This window comes from Calypte anna, chromosome 13 (genome assembly GCF_003957555.1).
Source record: "Calypte anna isolate BGI_N300 chromosome 13, bCalAnn1_v1.p, whole genome shotgun sequence".
Classification (NCBI taxonomy): domain Eukaryota; kingdom Metazoa; phylum Chordata; class Aves; order Apodiformes; family Trochilidae; genus Calypte; species Calypte anna.
The window spans coordinates 1,530,849-1,532,276 of record NC_044259.1 but is presented as its reverse complement, the minus strand read 5'-3'; positions in this window follow the sequence as shown (position 1 = coordinate 1,532,276).

Below are 1,428 nucleotides of genomic sequence, written 5' to 3'. Positions count from 1 at the left end.
CTCAACATATCTGATGTGAATGACAACCCTCCACGTTTCTCACAGCCCTCCTACGATGCCTTCCTGCCAGAGAACAACCCACCTGGCTCCCTGCTCTGCACTGTCTCTGCCTCAGACCCTGACGATGGGGATAATTCCAGACTTGTTTACTCCATAGAGAGGGGCCAAGTGGAGGGTGCCCCCACCTCTTCTTACGTCCACATCAACCCTGAAAATGGTAACCTCTATGCTCAGCGCACCTTTGACTTTGAGCTGCTGCAGGTTTTGCCAGTCTCTGTGGCCGTGCGGGACTCGGGGTCCCCCCCACTCCGTGCCAACGTTACTGTCTACATCTTTGTGCTGGATCAGAATGATCACTCCCCCACCATCCTGCACCCTGCTAGTGACAGCGATGTCCCAGAACCCCAGAGGGTCCCACTGTCAGCCCCACCGGGCTATTTGGTCACCAAGGTGACAGCAGTGGATGCGGATGCTGGGCACAATGCCTGGCTCTCGTATCGACTGCTGCCACAGTCCACCGACCCCTCCTTGTTCCGTGTGTCACTGTACACTGGGGAGGTGAGGACAGCACGTGCCTTCCAGGACACCGACATGGCAGCACAGCAGCTCGTTGTCCAGGTGATGGACAATGGTGACCCCCCACTCTCCACCACTGTCACCATCACCGTGGCCCTGGAGGAGGCAACCCTGGAGGAGAGCTACAAGCCTCGGGATTTTCTGGCCAGTGCCAAGGAGAAGCCAGACCTGACCCTCTACCTGATCATCGCCCTGGCAGCTGTTAGCACTGTGGCACTTGCCACTGTCACCCTCCTGGCTGCCCGGTGCCTCCGTCGCAGAGGCCGTGCCACCGCCTCGCCCTACTGCTGCTGCTGGCTCAGCGAGTCACCCTCCCGGGACTTCTTCAAGCACTCCAGCCCCAAGCTCCAGCTCAGCTCCGACGGCACCCTTAAGTACATGGAGGTCACCCTGCGACCCACCGACTCCCAGTCCCAGTGCTACAGCACCTGCTTCTCCCCCGGCTCGGACCGCAGCGACTTCACTTTCCTGCGGCCTTGCCCTCCCCCCGCCACCCTCCCGAGGGAAACCAGGGCTTTCCTCTCTGCTACCGGTACTCTGCGGGACCCAGGCCAGGTGAGAGCCCGGGGGCAGGGGCTCGCCCGGCTCCCCGGGGCCGCTCCCGGTCCCGCTCGGCGTGGGGGGTGTGGGGGGTGTGGACCCGCCGCCGCTCGGGGAAGCGCCGTCGGTTTGCGCCGCGCGGCAACGACCGTCGGGTTGCGATTGGCGCCGGTGTTGCTGTCCTGAGGAAGGAGCGTGGCGATTGGAGGAGCTGCGCGGCGTTCGGAGCCAATGGCGAAGCGGTTGCGCGGAGCCCCGGCGCCCCCTCCTCCATCCCCCCCCTCCCCGAACCGTGTCCGCCCCAAACAATGA